Consider the following 20,803-nt stretch of genomic DNA (forward strand, 5'->3'; position numbering starts at 1 on the left):
TATATATATATATACATATATACACACGCACAATCTAATATAGATGCAACAGGCTCTTCCTGCTTTACTTCCCCTCTTGGTTCTTTCTGTACACTGGGGTACTTGTTGAGTTATATTAGACAGGAGATGCAAATACATTCGTTGACAAGGGGATCTGTGTCTGTATATTCGTGGCACTGATTATTATTCCAAGCGAAAATATACTCTTCTTCTTCCCATCCTTCGCGCTGCCCTGTACCTTTCATGTCTTCGCGCTACGCGTACGATGCTCAGAGCATCGCCTCTACATATATATATATATATATATATATATATATATATATATATATATATATATATAGTCATACAGGCTCATATGATGCAGACGACGCAAGAACAGTAGCCGCTCTCTGCAAAATACTTGCATGATTGCTAACCTACGCCGAAGCAAGCATGCTTCGCAATGTTCTTTCTCAGGCTCAGGCATGGACCTGAACTTGTCGCCACCCTGTCACATTCTCAGGGTAAGCGGCGCAACTACTGCCGGCATAATGTAACGATTGTATTGCACTGGAATTCCTCGCCGTGATTGGCCAGTGTTTAAAGAAGCGCGCCACCGACGTTATCGGTGGGATTATGTAGCGGTGAACTGTGGGTGAAAAGAATGACATGAAATTCGGCGTAAAAAAATCACTAGGATATACCTGCCTAGTTTAAGCGCTGTTATTAATACACGGCAGAACAAAGAGCACAGCGGCCACGGAGCATGAGCAGTATGCTAGTAACAAGATGCCCTTCCAAAAATGATTGTTGAATTTGCATTGTTGATGTGTTGTACTATCATTGATTCAATGGAAACTCCACAATATTTTAGCGCTCATTGAGCCAGCAGAATGCTAGTTCACCAAAATTTTTATTGAGATAATATGAAATAATATGAAAATAATGAAATAATATTGACTTTCCATTGTGAAAAGCCAACAAATGACCGAGTTAAAGAGGCGACGTACAATTTACGGTAGAGGAAACACAAATTCCTTTGCTTAAACTAAACCATTAAATGGCGGAATTAAGCTGTCAGAGCTTGAAGATATTATTAAAAATTTTGTTGCACAGGCACTTCTACGTTCAAGTGCAGAATAAAGGCCACTGCAAAGTAAGGCACTCTTTCAGTATTGACCCACTGCAGCCCCAAATGCAGTCTCCGGGGTAGTTCACCTTGCTTTAATTAATGTGGATATTGCAACACGCGCTATAACTGCAATGGAATATCTGAAAAGGGTGAGTGCAGGTGTTGCAGTGCAAAGCTTCAACATTGTACTACCAAGGAGAGAATAGGTACATCCCACTGTCCAAGGTACACACAGAAAGTGGCTATGCAGTGTACTGCAGGGCCACATTGGCTGAGGCAAATTAGTACACAATAGCAAAAGAAAATCTATCCTTATCGGTGTGTACATATTGTGCGCATTGAAATCATCAAAAACAGCTGGCATTGTGCAGGTCCTTACAGCTCTCGAAACTGTTACGAAGGTGTCAATATAGTGAAGCCAAAGTGTGTGTCTGATTAGGTACTCCTATGGGAACACATGGTCTTCCCAATACTTGCACAAGTTGTGCAATTTTATTCTAAAACCTGCACCAAAGCACTTGTAGTGTCTATACTACTTCTGTGTCCTTGTGCTTCACTCTACCTTTATCAGGGAACTGCATCGACTCGCTCAAATGTCAGCCTTGCCGAAGTTCTATGCTTTTTTAATGACAGGAAGCCATGTGTGCACTTCTTAGTATAATGTTATGCATCATTTGCTACATACGGGTGGGGGAAGGCGAGGATGGGGAGAGGTGGCCACCTCCCCCCCCCCGCCTTGCCTATTGGCACATACAGACAGACACCCTGCAAGAAAACACTGACAGCTTTTTCCATGTTTAATTCTCTCTACCCACGTGTAGGCTTGCACAGTAAGCACCAACTTATTCTTTCCACTGTCCACGAACTAACCACTGAGCGCGTATTTTGTGGCGCTAATACCCCTCATCAGTTACCATGGCTGGTGTCGGCAGACGTAGCTTCATGTCTTCCTCAATTCATGCAGACCCACACAGAATACTGACAGGTAACCGGTTTTTGAACTTTTGTTTCTAGCGTATCGGTGCGTCGATGCACGGATCCTACTGGTGCTTACGAAAATGTCTACCGATACAGAGCCTGCGAAAGGCGACCTCGTGTAAATTTATGCTATTACATTACGGCAAGATGTGCAAAAATATGCATTGTAAGTGCATTCAGACCGCCGATCAGCAGAGGTCAAGCGACCAACTACAATGATGATGACGATATTTATTGGCATCAAAACCCTTTCAAACATTATGGAGACAAATAGTCACCTAGTGTGCTTGATTTATTCGGGTTTTACATCTATAAATGGCGACCAAGACGCGACTCATGGAGACTCATGTTCGCACCAGCAAGCGCGACTTGTCCGTAGCCACAACAAAACATTTGCCGATTGATGCCGTTCATCTCTGCTCGCGCCATCGTTGCCACGTAAAATAACCTTCAGCGCATTGTTTGAGCAGCTTAGCTTTGCCACTGCATTCGCGCGACTCAATAGTTGAGCACTTAGTGAATGAGCCAAGTCAGTGGTGCATCGCAACCATTGGCGACCGCTCGCTTCGTGACCAACTTAATCGAATTGTGGTCTTCGAGAACGTAATGATGTGGCGTCGCTAAGGAGATCTCGGAGGCTATGCCTCGACATTGCCCTTGATGCTGAAGCGTTTAGTCAACGCAGACAATTGTCACTTGCGCAAAGACGTACTTTATTCTATTACACTTTGTGTACAGCTCACCGCTTTACAGCAATTTTCCTCGAACAAAATAGCTTTGCAAGTTTTTCGCCAAACCTAGCGAAATCTAAAACAAAGTTAACATGCAACATTGGTATTATTCTTTCTTTTTCTTGGCGTCGTTGGCCAGTGTGCCTGGCAAAAGGAGAGGAGAACAAAGGTAGCCGGCCGTGGGCTCTAGTACGGCTTTTCGCCGCCACGCACCGCCGCCAGAGTAGGATCATCGCCGCTCATGGAAACGCAGGGTGCGACGGTATTCGCAGCTATTAAATGCTTGACCTTTCGACTGTATTCACGTTGTTTCGAGTACAATCAAAACTTTTGTGAACGCGAACCCCGTGGCACTTGTTGCTCTGGGCAACCACTATATACATTTTATATGCATGTGTCCTTCGCGGCTACAGCTGTTCGATGCGCTTGCGCGTCGTCTGCTGCTCCGATGCGAGAGCGCGCGCCAGTTTGTTTGTTTGTTTGTTTGTTTGTTTATTGACAAAACAACGCTCAAGAGCGGTTTGTCTTTGTGCCAAGGCAAAAGGCGGCACTAAAAGCCACCTGACTAGGCCTTTGACACCAGACAGCACGCGCAGCACACAACATGAGCGCAACATGCTTCAAAGCACACTGCAAAATATCAAACACATATAAATAAAAATGCATGTACAGAGTATCAAACACGATAAAGCAAGATAAGGAAGACTGACAATTTGTCGTCAACACATTCACCATCAACAAGACATAGAACTATTAAGGCCAATGGACTACAATTGGATTTGAAGAGAACAAATGTACAGCAAAATTACAACTGTTGGAGGAAATATATTTTAGTTAGTTTTCTGAAGGCAAGCAAGGAGGGAGCACTCTCCATTGTATCTAAGAACGATGGATAGCAATTCAGTAGGTTCGGAATTTGCCATTTTAATAATTGCACACCGTATCTAGTTCTTGTTTTAATCTTTACAATGTTTTTATTCCTGAAATAATATGGTGTCTCTGTATTTGTATAAGTATGAAAAAACAGCTCACGATTTGCTTTTAATTCGAGAAATATCAATTCTAACAAACGCTGTTTATATAACATTTCTATGTGAAGTATTCGGTTCTCGGCAAAGTATGGGGATGTATGATCACGACTAGATAGGTTTTGAATGAACCTTATACTTTTCTTCTGCATTATGTATAGTCGTTCCAAATTATACTTTGATGTAACATCCCAAACTAGTAGACAATATTGTATACGGGAATGTACAGTACTAAAATAAAGTTGCCGTTTTAATCTTATTGGCAACAACGTCGGAAATCTATTTAGCATTCCAACTGATTTAGCAATGATACCCTTTATAAAATTCACGTGACTTGTCCATCGAAGGTTTTCATGAAATATTACCCCTAAACACTTGTATTCTGAAGCCTGCTCAAATGGACATGATTTAAACGTTATAGAACTATCAAGGTGAACTAGTTTATTAACGGATGAGAAGACAATGTATTTGGTTTTCCTAACATTCAATAAGAGTTTATTTGCATCTAACCAGCAGTTCGAATCCGATGCGTGGAAAATTGTTCGGTCACCGTTACGTTCGCTTCAATTTTTGTAAGCAGTGTTTGCCAGCATATATTGGGAAAGCTTGGGCGCTGCAAGAGCCCCTGTGCGTGCTATCGTCTACTCGTGCAGAGGACTACACGCATGCCGGGTGTGCGTGCGCTGAATGCACGTCATGTCGTTAGACTGCCTCCAAAGAGGTACGTGATGCCGCCTTCCCTTCGTAAAGTTTTTGCCAATTACATTTGTTGCCACCGCAAGGAAGCCACAGCTGGCGCCGAAAACTTGAGGAGTTGTGCCGTGTGATCCCATGATTTAAGAACTCGAAGCAGTTAAATCGTTAGGGTGCAAAAAACAAACAAAAACCGCGCGTTCTGCCGCGCGCTTCCTGCAACACATGAAGCTCAGCAGAACCTGCATGCCGCTTTTATTCTTCTGTGAAGTAGTCTGTTCCGAAATGGCGGCCGCATACTCTAGTGTACGTTGAAGCTGTATTAGCTAGGCGACCAATGACCCCCGCTGATTACTGCAAGCCACCTCTGTCGTACACCAACGGCAGCTGGTATTTCATGGAACGACAGCCCGAAAGAGTTCTTTTCTTTCCGTTCGATTTGCACAATGGTACGCAACAGCACGACCCACTGAGGCATGCGGAACAGGTGCTTGCACAAGCCGGAAAAAAAAATTGCCGACGATTACGTTACTTCCTAATGCGAAATTTGAGCGCAGCAAATAAGCTGTTTCACCTTTTCGATAGATTGAGGCAAAGAAATCTAGCAACACATGTATGCGCTATCACAGAATTTTTTTTTATTTTTCACACGTATTCCTTTAACAAAGACTCCACTAACAGTTCTTGACAGTCATGAAGGAAGCTTTCTGGTCGGAGAAATAGACTGATATATGTTCGACTTGGTACACCTATGCTTGATTCTCAAAGACGAGATGTATACAAGTGCCTCGCGAGATTGTCACAGCCGTGGGACGCGTTACGAGCGAGAGGAACGGGATGTTCTCCCGCATAAGTGTTAGGAAATTGCTGTTTGTCTTTATGTCAAGCCGCCACCGATCTGGCTCTCTGATTGCCACCGCACAGGGCGAACGGCAGCGGCAATTTCGGCTCGGGCGGTGCACATATACAGATCCGCCGCCACCGATCTGGCTCTCTGATTGCCACCGCACAGGGGTTGCATTGGAGGAGGAGCGAAGAAAGGAACTAAGTTCGAGCCGGCGCTTTGACAACCGGAGACTCGCAGGAAGAGGGGGGAGGGGGGCGGCGTGTACACCCAGCGGCAAACGATGGGGGCAGAAGCGCGCGCAGCAAGCGGACAACACGATAAAGGGAGGAGGGAAGAGATAGCAGCGACTGACTGATGCCGCTGACGCCGATAGTGAGTCAACCCCAGCTGCGGAGTTGGTTTCAGGGACAACGAATAACCGGCGCGTCGGCAACTGAAGAGCACCCTATCCGCCACACAAGAACAGGGGGGGGGACCCTTTCCTCCTCTTTCTGCATGGCGGCGACGGTGTTCTATGCAGTCACGTTATCTTGACTCTCTAGCGGCGTCAGCGGCATCCAGCGGTATCAGTCGATCGCTGCTAGCGCTGGGGGGATGAAAGGGGGGCGGAGCTGGTTACGAGGCCGACGACGACGCCGACGCGAAACCCAGGAACGGACGCCAAAGAGCTGCGCTCTAAAAAAGAACAATACGAATTCAACGTTTCGCACTATCAGCGTGGCGGGACAGACTGTATGAGCAACGCGTCCGTGCAAAAGCCTGAGAAAAAGAAAACGAATACTATCAAATACGAATGCAAGTTTACACTAGCTGTCAGCGTGGCCGGATCGACTGCATGCGGAATACGCACCTGCAAACGCCTTAGAACAACAGGAATGCAATCAGGCACTGATGCAAACACGAATTCGTGAGCTTCGTACTGCGCGTGGCCGGTCAGGGTTAGCTTCCTGTGGATGGATGGATGTTATGAGCGTCCCCTTTGGAACGGGGCGGTGGCTTGCGCCACCAAACTCTTGCTACTATGCTGCCTAATATCCTACCTTGGTTAATCAATGAGAAACAAAAAAAAAAGACACTATGAACTACCACGTCCAAATTTTCTGATACCCTATTGCGAACTGTGCTTTTGTACGTCTCCGTCTTTTGTCGTTTCCCTACTTTTCTTCCACCAATCCTCCAATCGCCTCTTACTGATGTCTATTGCGGACCTGTTTGCTTTACCACTGCTCCCGCTGAACCCAAGGGCTTCAAGGAGGCCAGTGGTGCCTAAATCGACCGCTGGATAGACGTCTTCACATTCTAATAAAATATGCTCCGTCGTTTCCCTAGCTTTACCGCAGCAAGCACATGCTTCTTCTTCCTTCTTATATCTCGCTTTATAGGTGCGTGTTCTAAGGCATCCCGATCTCGCTTCGAAAAGTAATGAGCTTCCCTTTGAGTTATCATAAATGGTTTCTTTCCTAATTTCGTTTTTTCCCCTTAAGTAGTTACTCATGGCAGGTTTCTTTTCCATTGCCGCCACCCATGAGATTAATTCAGCCTCTCTGACTTTCCGCTTGACCTTCTTTGTTGCTGTGTTGCCCACCCCACAGGCCGCATACTTGCTGGTAAGCTTCCTAGTTCTTTTCCTCCACTGTGAATCAATGTTTTGCCTGTACAGATACCTGAACACTCTCCCAGCCCATTTACTTTCCTCCATATTCCTCAGCCGTTCTTCATACTCAATTTTACTGCGAGCTTCCCTCACTTCAAAACTAGTCCAGCCCATATCCCCTTGCACAGCTTCATTTGTAGTCTTCCCGTGAGCGCCCAATGCGAGGCGACCCACTGACCTTTGGTTCCCGTCGAGTCCTGATTGTACCCCTGATTTAAAGCAAACAACCGCATTTCCAAAAGTAAGTCCTGGAACCATTACCCCTTTCCACATACCTCGGAGGACCTCGTACCTATTGTATCCCCATAGCGCTCTGTGCTTCATTATGGCTGCATTTCTCTTCCCCTTGACTGTTATGGTTTTTTCCTGTGTTTCCATATATCTGTTGCCTTCGTTTATCCATATACCAAGGTATTTATATTCTGTTACCCGAGGTATTTCTTGGCCCTGTATCTCCACTGTCTGTTCACTGTTATCATTTTATTCACTGTTATCATACCAGTGAACTGTCTGTTCACTGGTATTTTGCACACACAGCGCCGCCACGCGGCAGCTGCGAGTGGCGGCGACGCGGGCGCCCGACGACCTGGGGAGTGCGTTCGCCCAGGCACAGTTTGGCCAGTTTGACATTTCTTTTGTTGCCATCTTGCTTTTTTTTCGTGGTTTCCATGTGCGCGTTGCTGTTGTTCTGCTCCTGCTGTTGCTCGGCAAGAGACATTTTTGCCAGGAGCGTAGGAGACGAAAAGCTGAGTGTTTCTATACCCGTCCGTCCATTGGCTAACGCGGAGGTACGTGTGCTATTGTTTGTATAACTGATCGGCAAGGTTCTGATTGGTGTTGTAGAAGTCGTGGGGCGTTTTTCGTTGCTGGGTGTACGTCGTACAAACTTTCTTGCGCCCGCGGCGCTCGTGCTGAGTCAGTCACAGCCAGTCATCCCCGAGCTCAATGTCTGATTCGCGCGTGGTGCACGGCGCCGGTGTCAAAACATCTTGCGCCGAGTCGGTCCAGGGTGCATGTGTAGCATGTTGCATGCGCATTCGGTCGATCGAGCGCCGAGTTGGGGGCATGTCGTCTGTTAAAGCTCTGTATCTAGCAGCCTGTCCTATTCTTCTGTACTGCAAGGTAGCAAAGTTTATAGCGACCGAACCGCTTAAGAACTGAAATGCACAAAACTACTTAAAACAGGGGCGCCTGTTCTTGCGTTCTCATGATCGTCCTTACTCGTTACGGTAGCTAGTGGCGCTACTGTGCTTGAGGCCGCAGATTCAGCTCCGGCCGCGGCAGCCGGATTTCGAAGGGGCGAAATGCAAAAAAAAAAACGCTCGTGCGTGGATATGGGTGCTCGGTAAAAATCGGGGTCGTGGTTAAATTTAATTCAGAGTCATTCATTGCGGCGTGCCTTGTAATTAGATCGTGGCTTTGGCTAGTAAGACCCCCGAATTTGAATGTTTAACTTGATACTTGACCCTGTTTTAAGTGTTAGTGTTGCGGCAGGGCCCATGCCACAGCCGCTTATATGAACATCGAATTTGAGGACCCTCTTTTCGTTGTATCGTTATAAAATAATCATGCATAAATGTCGTGGCCGATATCGTGTCATCTCTAATAAACGCGGACTGTCCAATGAAACAGGCTGGTTGATCGTTCGCGAATTGGATGCTACCGTATTGTAAAAGAAAAGTTAAAAAAAATGCCCGAAGCGCACGCGATCGACGCCACCATTTTCTGCCCCTGTCCTGAGTATCTTTTTCATGTTGCAAAATTGTTTTTACGACATTATTTGTGTACTCTGGATATCTTCAAAAAACAAGATTTTACTCAGATACCTGTGGCATATCACAGATAAAAACATGTTAATCTGGTGTTACTATAAATATATTCCTTCGCGCAAAAAAAAAGAAAACTGTGAAAGCATTCAAACCTCTAAATAAGATAGAGAGAAGATGCCACCTTTGTCCCAAATCTCGGTTATTTTCCCCTTCGGAGGGCTGACCAAAATGCGACCAAAATTGTCACTTTTATGTACTGCACGCAGAAAAGTGCCTTGTCATAAAGATGTCATAATATCAGGAATTTTTGTCTGAAGTTTTAAATCTTCTGCGACAAACTGTTGGTAAAATAATTTGGTTCTTTTTACTTCAACATCCCTAAAGCATTTGCAGTGAAGAATAGAAATATTCAGCTGATTCATTGAGTCACAAAAAACATTGCTAACACAGTAGCTGGTAGCGAGGAACGCTTGGTTACATATGCATCAAGCGCTTATATACATTCTTATCCTTGATGGCATTTCATTGTGTAGCTGATATGCAGTATTGCATTTGTAAAATTATTTAAATAGTGCCATCCACAGCATCTGGAGAAGAGGGTAGGGCACATTGTGTCTGATGCTGGTGACAACTTGCATGACATATCAACAGCAGGAAAAATTCTTACACTATCGGGTTAATGCTTTGCGTGAATATAAAGATGATGTGTAAGGCCCTTCCTTGCATTTGCGAATATACTTGGGCACACTGAATAAACAGTGGTAACAGAACAAGAACCACTTAAACATGCCCTTGCACATAAACAGCTCCTGTGTACGTGCCCTGTAATATTTATGGGTGTGCAGGTGTTGAGGCCCTCTTGCCGGTTTATGTAAAGAACTCGATGACTCGGGAAAAAAATTCACACTGCAGCAGCGTTGCGCCTGTTATCCATAAATCCGCAATAGAATTTATGAGGAATATTCAATACTGTGGCTAAAAAGCTAAAATCTGTTGATCGTACCGACTTTTCCCTTCCTTCTGCTGCTTGAAAAAAATACCCAAGTTATTTTTCTGTTTTAATTTTGTGCATGTACATGCCTATTCCTAATTTCATAACTGTCTGTGCAGCATGTGTGAAGATCTGGAACACTTTATTAGAAGGCTTCTCCGCTTCACTCAGCTCTCACATATTGCTATCACAAAGTGTCATGTACTGCACTCATGTTAATTGCCAGGCTCACCAAATCGGGCATCAATGACTGATGCACAAAAAGAACAGAAGTGTCGCAAAGTTCATTATTAAGTGTGAGATATTATGCCGCATAATGAATTAGCATTTGGTGCTTTTTCGCTCAAATTGTTGAAGTACTGATATACTTTGATTAAGTGGTTGTTGTGCTTGTTCATTATGCAGAAGCTCGCAAGGGAGTGAAGAAGCTACTTATGCAGAAGCTGGAAAGTGGGTGAAGTGACTAAGAAAAATCCTCAACAACGTTGAGAGCAAGCCAGAAGAGCCAGCAATTGCTCGCACAAAGGTACGCTTATTGTGTGCTGTCAGTTGCTCTCCCTTCTTTAGTTTTCTTTTTTGGCAATGTAGTGCATTTGAAGTGATGCTGTGAGCAAAGCAAAGTTAAGTCAGTGTGTCCCAAATTTCTGGCCCCTGGAATCACTTGAGATGGTGAAAGGGCTCTGTGTGGCTCACATACAGATTTGCAGTTGATAATTTGCGACTTGGGATTATGGCTAAAATTGATATCTGGGCGGCATGGTGGCAGGTGGCAAGCTGTCGCGGGAAAGTTGCTGGTACTATATGCTATTTAGCAATCATTAACAATGATCGTGTAGGATATGACGCTCACTGGCAACAGCTTGTGTATCTTGTGGGTAACCAGCCGGCAAATACCAAGTCTACCACTGAACAAGATATATTTGTTTCTCACTGTCTTCATGTTTTTTTTTTCATTCGCACACGCGCTGCAGCGTCAATCACTGCAAGTAAATGTCAATGAAATGCCTCTGCGATGCAAACCGTGCAACGATGCGGCGAGACACTTGTTTTTTTTCCTTCTGCTGTCATTTGTGGCTTGTCCATTTGATGATAAATTGTTAACCTTTATGCTCTGTGGGATCAAAAGTGAGCTTCTCAAGTTTCGCTTAATTTTCTGTGTGCAGGTAGACATTGATGGCGGGACGCTGACTGATAAGAGCATCCTCGATCAGCTGAGGCGGGCCTGCAACAGTGGCAGTGGCCCTGTAAAATTTGCCGGGGCACTTTTGCGCCGCGTCTTTACTGACGGTGAGCTCCGCGGCAAGTCGCTCTTTTGGGGGCAAGAGCTGTCTTCGGAGCGACACGGTTCAGGCGGAGGCCCTCGACACCGTACGCTTGGAGACTAGGTGTGCAGTCTGTTGTAACTTGGAGACTACGCTTGGAGACTAGGATAGGTGTGTACACTATTGTATTACAGTCATTTAGTCTTAAATAATTCAATAAGAATATGCGCATAAATTCAAGAAATCCTATTCTGCTTATACAAACTGTACTGTTAGCAACTAGCTGTATTATAGTAAGTATTCCTAATAATTAGTCTAGAAAAACAAATAGTTCACTTCTTTCATTATTAACATTGTGGCCGCGATATTATGCACAATTCTTAGAGGCCTGATGAAACAAATGATTGGTTGAGCTATGGATTGATCATAGCTGGCCAGATAGCACACATATAGTCCTAGATGTACTTGTACACTAGCTGGTTCCCATGGCACAGTTTAAAACATGCTCAGCGATTTGCTTTGTGCTACCTATTTTATACCTTTTTTTTTACTGGGAAAAGCTTGCAAACATTTTCAGGACTTCTAGGATAAACTTATTGATTGTTGCTATTACAAAGTATCCAATATATACGACTTATGTTTCATGAAAGGCTCACTCTAGCAGGACCTTAGTAACTGCACAGAGATGAAGAGCCCCATCGCATGGGTGTGGTGGTCACGTTGAGCATGGAGCTGATTTACTTCTTTCGCAGCTTATCTGACCAGCACTGCTGTGATGTACCCACTTTAAGAATGTTGAATGTTTTCTATTAAACTAATTAAAGAGAGACAGAAAGTAGTGCGTTGCAGATGCAATGTTTTCATATGTTGTTTTCAAGCCTTGCATTGCCATAGTGACCATCAGATAACTTAAAAGGTAATTCTCTTCGTAATAATCAATTTAATCAAGGAGAACACAAAAGAAATGTTACAGGATTCTTCAGGCGGATAATTCGAGCATGAAGCTAGTTTAATCTGCATAGAAGCTCATTTAGTTGTATATTTCTGTCTGGCAGCTGGTACAAAGCTCCTGCCACATTTACCATGACTCATTGTACTGTTGTTACAGCTCCTTATACAGAACACCAATAGCACTTTGATAAAACACGAAAGCTTCTAGTACATATACATTGCTTAGCTTTGTGGGTTAAATAGGTACTATTATCTGCTAATTTAGTTTGCTAAAGCTGCGCATTGTTTATTTTATCCTTTCGTTTTTCAGGATAGACCTGCTCAGTTTCCGGGAGCCAGTGTTCCCTACATCAAAGACAGCCTGTCCTTGCTTCTTTCGCGATAAATAAAATAAGTTATACTATGCCTTTTTTATGACTTCTTGTTGGTTACTGTTGGCTGCCCTTCATTTCGAATCTCAGTAAGCTTTATCTTACACGAAGTCATTGTAATGAGGACTAAATGCAATGACAACTTTATGAACATACAGTTCAATACAATGACAACCCAATGGAAAAACAGTAAAATTAAAATCCAATAAAGATCCCATGAAACAACAACGCAGTCTAAATCCAATGATAATACCATGGAAAAACAACACAATAAAACTCCCATGGATATGCAATGGATTCACGGTGGCCACTTTTCCATGACTGTTGAACAAATTCTCCATGAAATACCAATAGAATTTCTACAATTTTTTGTTGGTACAATGACGTATCGAAGGACAATTATAGATTTCCACCATTTTTTGTAAGGGTGTTTATATATATATATATATATATATATATATATATATATATATATATATTGTTACGGTTAATGTTAAACCGGCTTTATTCAAGGGACGAGATGGATGGTAAAGTCAAGATGGCGTCCTGAGGCTGCACCAGCTCACTTCTTCTTCCTCTTCTTCTCGCCCGGCTCATGCCGTAGCAATCCCCGGTTGCCAGACGAAGCCCGCTGGGCAAGTCCAAATCACTCGGAAAGCGTAGGGTGAAACCGCTTAAGACGGGCAACGTGTACTAACTGGGTCCGGCTAGACCGACGACCAGTCGACGTCAAGCGTGCCACTACGTACGTCAAGTCACTCAAGCGATCTACGATGACGAATGGGCCCGTGTACTGAGGTAAAAACTTTTCGCATAAGCCACGTTTACGTTGAGGAGTCCACAACCACACAAAGTCTCCTTTGGCGTACGAGACAGACTGGTGTCGGCTGTCATAGCGCTCTTTCGATCGGTCTTGCGATGCCACAGTACGAAGACGAGCGATACGCCGGGCTTCTTCGGCAAGACAAAGCGTCTTGGCAACAGAGTACTCGCTGTGAAAGTCAAACGGTAGTATAGTGTCAATGCAGCTTAGCGGTGAACGTGCTTAAAGGAGATAAAAAGGACTGTAATCGGTCGTCTCATGCTTTGCAGTATTATACGCATAGGTGATGAAGGGGAGTACGTCATCCCAGTCCTTGTGATCGGAAGATACGTACATGGCCAGCATGTTAGTTAGAGTTCTGTTCGTACGTTCTACAAGCCCATTTGTCTGAGGGTGATAAGGCGTTGAATGACGGAATTGCGAACTGCAGAGACGAAGCAGTTCTTCTACGGCGTCCGCAACGAACTGACGACCGCGATCGCTAATGATCACACGGGGGGGACCATGTCGAAGAATAATGAATCGAAGCAAAAACGTTGCAACGGACGCAGCTGTTGAAGATGGCACGGCCGCCGTTTCCGCATAACGGGTCAGATGGTCGACACATACGATCACCCATCGGTTGTCGTTAGATGATCGGGGAAATGGGCCCAGAAGATCGATACCCACTTGTTCAAATGGCAGGCGAGGCGGCGGCAGAGGTTGGAGAAGACCTGGCGGAGCGGTCGTAGGGCGCTTGTAGCGTTGACATTGTTCGCAACTGGCGACGTAGTGCTTGACCGTGTCCCGCATTCTGGGCCAGTAAAAACGCTCCTGTGTCCGGTTCAAAGTTCTTATGAATCCTAGATGGCCAGAGGTCACATCGTTGTGCATGGCTCTCAGTATGTCCGTTCGCAGACTCTGCGGCACCACCAGAAGGAAGCGTGCGCCTTTAACCGAATAATTGGTCTTGTAAAGCAGGCCGTCACGGACACAAAATCGACCGGTGGCTCCAGGACGCGATGCGGCCACAAATAGAGGTTCCAAACCAATATCATTTTCCTGCTCTGCTTTGAAAGTCATCGAGTCTGGGAATGTAGAAGAAATGGGAGCAAAACAGTCATCAAAATTGTCTTCGTCACACTCCGTCGTCGTCAGAGGAAGGCGGGAGAGACAGTCCGCATCTGCGTGGCGACGCCCGGACTTGTAGGAAATAACGAAGTCGTACTCCTGCAGTCGAAGAGCCCAACGTGCCAGTCGTCCACTCGGGTCACGGAGATTCACCAACCAGCACAACGCGTGGTGGTCAGTAATGATAGTGAACGGGCGTCCGTAGATATAAGGCCGAAATTTGTGGACAGCGAAAACAGCTGCCAAGCATTCTTGCTCGGTCACAGTGTAATTGCGTTCCGCCTTAGTCAAAGAGCGACTAGCATAAGCCACAACGTGTTCAGCTCCTGGATGACGTTGCACAAGTACGGCGCCGATGCCGATGCCACTGGCATCAGCGTGCACTTCCGTAGGTGCGCATGCATCGAAGTGACGCAATATGGGCCCTGATGTTAGGAGAAATTTTAGCTGACGGAACGCGTCGTCGCAAGCCGATGTCCAGTTGAAAGGGACGGCTTTTTGGAGAAGACATGTTAGGGGGTACACCACGTCGGCGAATCTTGGGACGAAGCGCCGAAAATACGAGCACAGGCCCAAGAAACTCCTCAACTCCCGCACTGACTTCGGTGCTTCGAAGGAGCTGACTGCCTCAATCTTCCGTGGATCTGGCCTCACACCGTTTTTGTCGACCAGATGCCCAAGTACTAACGTCTCGGTTTCTCCAAAACGACATTTCTTGGAATTTAGGATCAAGCCGGCTTGTTTGACACAATCCAGAACAAGATTGAGACGGCTGTTATGTTCACTCAATGTGCTGCCAAAAATAACCACATCATCGAGGTAGCACAAACAAATTTCCCATTTAAGTCCCCGGAGGATAGTATCCATGAATCGTTCGAATGTTGCTGGCGCGTTACAAAGGCCGAACGGCATAACGTTAAATTCATAAAGACCGTCTGGTGTCACGAAGGCCGTTTTCTCCTTATCGTCTGGGTGCATGGGTATCTGCCAATACCCCGATCGCAAATCCAGTGATGAAAAGTAGGCAGCGGAATGTAGACAGTCGATGAGATCATCAATTCTAGGAAGCGGATACACATCCTTTTTGGTGACCGCATTCAGTTTCCTGTAATCAACGCAAAACCGCCACGATCCATCCTTCTTCTTTACTAAGATTACTGGTGCTGCCCACGGACTAGAAGACTCTTGGACAACACTTTTACGCAGCATGTCTTTCACCTGTTCAGCAATAACTGTCCTCTCTGCTGAAGAAACGCGGTAAGGCTTTTGCCGAATGGGGTGCGCAGATCCGGTGTCAATTCTGTGGCGAGCACGAGAACGCGGGAGCGAAGCCTGCTTGTCGCCTTGTGTGAAATCGAACACAGAAAGATGTGCCCACAAAACTTGTGCGAGAGCGCGGCGCTCATGTGAGGGCAGTGCCTTGTTGATCATTCGTAGGATCTGCTCTTCAGAAATGCTTCTTTGGGGATCGCTAGTATGAGACTGCTCCTCCTCGCTTAGAACTGTAATGGAGCTGTAAGTAATCTCGTCAAATTCAGCAAGCTTCATATCACGCGGGAGAACGGCAGGGACGCAAGAACAATTGAAAGCCCATAAATTGGAGGCGCCATTCACTACTCTCACGACAGAGCGTGGTACAAGTACATCTTTCTTTGCGCAGCTCGACGTAAGTGGCTGGACTTGCGCGTCAAACGATGAAAGGTCGGCAGCAGCGAAATTGACAGGGATACGTGACAGCGACCAAGGCGGTAGCAGCAAATCGTTCGAAACAACACAATAGTTTTTCACTGGTAAGGATGTGTCGGCAAGGGTGGCGAGAAGCGCGCTATTCAAAGTAATTTCGCCTGTGCCACAGTTAACGGATGCACCACAATCCTGAAGAAAGTCAATCCCGAGAATCACATCATGAGTGCATCGCGGTAGTACGAGAAATTCTGTTTTAAGATCTTCTCCTCCGAATAAAACACTTGCAACACAAATACCAAGGGGAACTAGGCACTCTCCGCTGACACCACGAAACGTCACACCATCATTCCACGGGAACATAACTTTCCTACCCAGCCTCTCTTTGAAAGTCACACTCATGACGGAAACGGTAGCACCAGTATCCACTAATGCTGTTGCAGGTATACTATCAATTAACACACGCACTTTGTTCTTCACCATCATAATAGGCAGAGGAGTATTTCGCAGATACACAGACTGTCCGGCGACCTTACCTCCATCGGCCGCGCCGGCTAGTTTCCCGACGGCGGTGGAGACGTAGCACGTCGCCGTGGTGACGGTGAACGGCGTTGGCGACTGGTTGGGGGCGTCAGGCTGCGGTCAGAAGCTGGCGAGCCACTCCTTCTACTATACTGACGGAAGGTATTCCGAGGTGGCGCGCCTGTGGTGTTTGCAGGGTCTATCGGCCAACGGTCGTCATAACTATCACGTCCAAAATTAGGCCAAGTTGGTGGTGGGCCATATGTTGTTGTCTGTCGGCGCCGGCGACAAAAACGAGCAATGTGTCCTGAGGCGCCACAGCTGTAACATACAGGAGATGCGCGACCGACGTTGTATGCCTCGGAGTCAACCCTGGGACGCTGCGAATAATAAACGCGATCTTCCGAATTCCGATTCGTGGTGGTAGCTCGACGAGTTCGTTGATCGTGCGTCATGTCGTCGGGAAAGGTACGTCGGTGCTGTCGCAGCTGATCACCTCGACAGTCTGCAACGCCTGGCATGACAGACAATGCTGACACAGCAGATGCATGTTCTTGAGGTTGGTGGGAAGCGCAACCAAGCTGTTCGACATCCGCCCCTTTGGTGTGTCGTTCAAGTTCTTCGCGGACAATTTGCCTTATAGTTGCCGCAAGGTCAAATTGAAAGCTGTAGTTGTCGTTTTCGTCAACGCTTGCCACCGTTGTGACATTTGCTAGCCTGCCAAACTTTGGCGTGATACGGCGCAGCTTCAAGGCCTCAAATGTGCGGCAATGCTTGATGAGGTCGGCGACCGAGGCGAGACTCTCCTTTCCGATTAAATAATTGTAAACATCCTCGGCTATGCCTTTGAGAAGGTGTCCAACCTTGTCCTCTTCGGACATTCGAGGATTGACAGTCTTGCAAAGCTTCAGGATCGCCTCTATGTACGTAGTACAGGTCTCACCTGGGACTTGAGCACGCTGAAGCAATGTCTGCTCCGCCCGCTTCCGTTTCGTGGTGGAATCGCCAAAGCACTCTGTGAGGTGAGTAACGAAGCTGTCCCACGTTGTGAACGTATCTTCATGGTTCTCGAACCACACTAGCGCCGTGTCTGTGAGGAACAGAACCACATTGTCGAGCTGAGTCGTGGAGTTCCAGCCGTTGTACTTGCTCACACGCTTGTAGTGGGTGAGCCATTCCTCCACGTCTTCGCCGAATTTTCCAGAGAAAGGGCGGGGCTCCATCTGATGCATCCAGGCGCCGGTTGTTCGCACTGGAGCTGCCAGAGAAGGCTGTTCGTCGCTGCTGTGGGACATCGGGATCTCAAGCGGTGTTGGAGGCAGTCGAGCGAGGCGTCGGCTCCGGCGTGGCACTTGCTGCAGCAGCTCCGTCGTCTTGGTCGAAGTACCCCGCACCTCCACCACAAAACTGTTACGGTTAATGTTAAACCGGCTTTATTCAAGGGACGAGATGGATGGTAAAGTCAAGATGGCGTCCTGAGGCTGCACCAGCTCACTTCTTCTTCCTCTTCTTCTCGCCCGGCTCATGCCGTAGCAATATATATATATATATATATATATATCTGTGTGTGTGTGTGTGTGTGTGTGTGTGTGTGTGTGTGTGTGTGTGTGTGTGTGTGTGTGTGTGTGTGTGTGCGTGTGTGTACGTGTGCGTGCGATTTTCTTTAAAACGCCGAACAAATGGTTGCAGAATACGGACAGGTTTACGCACAAATAAGACATTTCCTAGTTTGTATCTGCAACTTCGGAAGCTTTTCTCTAATGTGTGTTGCGTTTTCGAATTTTAATATTAAAACTTGAATAATTATGCGGTTCAACAGCCCACATATTGTGTAATTTTCTGAGTACACAAAGTTGCGATGATGCTCCACCCTCTGATGAATACTCTTCGAATGTCCTTGGATAACCTGCATACTCCGTCAGCTCGAAGTTCAGTGAAAATACTGGATGCCCTCAATGCGGTACCTGCAAGTCTTCAGTAAGCATCATGGCTCACCCGCAGCATTCTATTCGCACTGAAGTCAAAAAGGCCACAGTTCACTTTAACGATAAACTGCCACACACTGCAACGTACTGCTAACGACCACAGGTCCTTTAGTCTTGCCAAGTGACTTCAATGCGCATCACCAGCTATGGGGTAGCAGCAAGATTAGCTTCAGACCGCAGAATGGCGGCAGCTCAATGTATCGACGGGGCACTCGCTTCGATTCGATTGATTTCAAGGCACTTTGCTGCGTGCACACACAGTGTTCACTCTCTTCCGCTTTCTTCTTTCTAGTCCCCCTTTCTCTTCCCCGATGTAGGCTAGCAGACGCGACGCTCGTCTAGTTGACAAGAGCGGACAACAACAGGCTTCTATTTGCGTCCTCCTATAGCGCGTTCGAGTATTTGTGAGCATTTGCTAATGTTAGCACGGTGGGCAACAACGTCTTAAGATTCCGCCACGGCAGAAAAAGGAAAATCACTCATGGAGTGTCTCGCGTCTTCGAAGGTGGACACAAATATCGTTCGACTCCCCGCGAGACGCGGATTCACGACAACCTCAGCGATATCCCACGCCCTGCGCCTGCCTTCCGCATACTAAGCACGCGGCCTGAGACGGGAGACGTGGTAGCGCGAGATGCCCTTTTCGACGCACAGAGAGCTTTAACCTTGCGCCAACGCCTACAAAGCTACCGCGGATAAATGCGATCACGAGTGCAATCTTGCACACAGCACGCACGACACTTAACAGGCACACAGCAAAGAATGGATCGTTGCAGTGTAACTCACGCGCACAGGGAGTGCTCCGAGTTGGTAAGCTTTGATGACCAGACGTCGCCGCGCGTTTCTCGCGAGTGTGAGCGAAGCGTCCGGCGGACGTTCCTTTTATAATGGCCTCACCACGTAGCGCTCGTTAAGGACGATCAGCCTGCGAGGCGCATGCGTTTCATCCTTCGAAGGTTGCACCATAAGGGATGCAATCGTGAGGATAAGCGCGTGGTCATCGATCCTTTAGCTATTGTAACAACAGAGAGAGAGGGCCCTGCGGAACGCACACTCCATATCTCCGTTCGCGGCCTGATAAGAAACAATACGGCGCGCGAGAAACTGAAAGGGATGCTCGTTCTAAGGGAACACGACGCACCAGCGAAATCCGAAAGCATGTTTTTGTCCAGTGTGCTGAAGTTATTTTGGGGGCTAATAATGCATCCGGACTTGTCGGTATTCAGGTTAAGATATTGAAAAGCAATATTGATGTCTTATAAGTGCATTTTTGTCACGTGTTTAACCTTGCGATAAGTAGTAATGTTTACCCAAATATACTGAAAGTGTCAAAGGTTATCCCTGTGTGCAAAACTGGTAACCCGAACCATCCGAGTAGTTATAGACCAGTTTGAATTCTTAGTGTAGTTAGCACGCTATTTTAAAAGCTTATTGTGCTACAGTTGAATGCATTTTTCGTACGCAATAACATTATCTGGGCGCAGCTGCATGGCTTTGTTGCAGGTACATCTACATCAACCGCAGTTTTAACACTTTCGCCATCCCTTAATTCTGATCTTAACAAGAATAACAATGCTGTCAATTTTTCTTGATATACGAAAGGCGTTCGGTACAATCTTTCACTCCCTAGTGTTAGAAAAACTGGAATCTTATGGTATGGTTGGAAACTCGCTTCACTTCATCCACAGCTACTTTAAGGTACCAAAGCAACAAGTGGTAATTAACAAACGTCATTCTGCTTTCACCGACATTATATGCGGTGTATCACAACGCTCGGTTTTAGGCCCTTTTCCGTTTTCAACCCGCCGTGGTTGCTCAGTGGCTATGGTGTTGGGCTTCTGAGCACGAGGTCGCGGGATCGAATCCCGGCCACGGCGGCCGCATTTCGATGGGGGCGAAATGCGAAAACACCCGTGTGCTTAGATTTAGGTGCACGTTAAAGAACCCCAGGTGGTCAAAATTTCCGGAGTCCTCCACTACGGCGTGCCTCATAATCAGAAAGTGGTTTTGGCACGTAAAACCCCAAATATTATTATTATTATATTTCCGTTTTCATTATACATAAATGATTTAGCGGACGCACTTAAGCTGTCAAAAGTCTTGATGCATGCTGAAGGCACCGCCTTAGTTTATTCATGCGACTCACTCTCGTCACTACAAGACGTTATATCTGGCGAACTGCCAGAAGTCGGTAAATGGTTTTCAGAAAATAGGCTAGCCCTAGATAATGATGAAGCTAAGTACATCATATTTCACTCCAACAGAAAAATGCTAGGTTACAGTGCGTTCAATAT

General features: G+C 46.3%; 1 protein-coding gene and 1 long non-coding RNA gene across 3 annotated transcripts in view; one reads left to right on the top strand and one right to left on the bottom strand.

Annotated features, from left to right (window-relative positions):
• Nucleotides 1–19,477, bottom strand: part of LOC142586830 (uncharacterized) — a 57,250-nt gene extending 37,773 nt beyond the window's left edge. The window contains exon 1 of one of the 2 annotated variants that reach the window (XM_075697698.1): nucleotides 19,296–19,477. The gene's annotated coding sequence lies outside the window, so the exon portion shown is untranslated. Of the gene's footprint in view, nucleotides 1–6,238; nucleotides 6,340–19,295 lie in introns of those variants that run through there. The other variant, XM_075697697.1, reaches the window with a different exon arrangement.
• Nucleotides 10,213–12,424, top strand: LOC142586828 (uncharacterized). The gene is made up of 2 exons (XR_012829255.1): nucleotides 10,213–10,328; nucleotides 12,326–12,424. It is a non-coding gene; the product is annotated as an uncharacterized LOC142586828 (long non-coding RNA).
• Nucleotides 19,478–20,803: the final 1,326 nt, after the last annotated feature.

The sequence above is a fragment of the Dermacentor variabilis genome, chromosome 7 (assembly GCF_050947875.1).
Source record: "Dermacentor variabilis isolate Ectoservices chromosome 7, ASM5094787v1, whole genome shotgun sequence".
NCBI classification, from domain to species: Eukaryota; Metazoa; Arthropoda; class Arachnida; order Ixodida; family Ixodidae; genus Dermacentor; species Dermacentor variabilis.